Raw genomic sequence first — 653 nt, forward strand, 5'->3', positions numbered from 1 at the left:
AAGAAGATGGGGGAAAAAAGATTGATGCAGAAAAAATATATTTGAATAAATAATGGCAGAAATTTTTTCAAATTTTTTGTGGAAAATTATAAGAAAAGGAACATTGAAAGAACATTCTCAAAATGAGGCAAGAAGACCATCATGGAAGCAGAACTTATACACAATTCCAGTTGCTGCCTAGAATGTGAATTTGAGTCACTTCTGCCCTTTGACCACTGCATCTAGAATGACCTATGTGACAAGAAAATGATATTGTACCAGAGGCTCAGGATACATATCATGAGGTTATACTTTATGGATACATCCATTCTGCTTCCACTTTTTTTCTTTATCTTCTATTGGTCATGTAGTCCCTGTTCCTTCTCAACATGGAAGCTCCCACTTTTCCTGTCTTCCTCAGAACACTAATTCAGAACTATATGAATCCATGTATCCCAAATTGCAATTCAATTCCTAAGACCTCAAAGTCTTTCTACATTTGTAGTTTCTGAGTTTGAAATGCCCAACAAATAAAAAGATACAAATTTTAAAATTCAAGAAACTCAGGTGACTTCCAAACAGGATGAATTACACACACACACACACACACACACACACACACATAAACACACACAAAAGAAAAGTTAACAAAATGTCTTAAAAACAGCGGGGGG

The sequence above is a fragment of the Marmota marmota genome, unplaced genomic scaffold, assembly GCF_001458135.2.
Source record: "Marmota marmota marmota unplaced genomic scaffold, marMar, whole genome shotgun sequence".
Taxonomy (NCBI): Eukaryota; Metazoa; Chordata; class Mammalia; order Rodentia; family Sciuridae; genus Marmota; species Marmota marmota.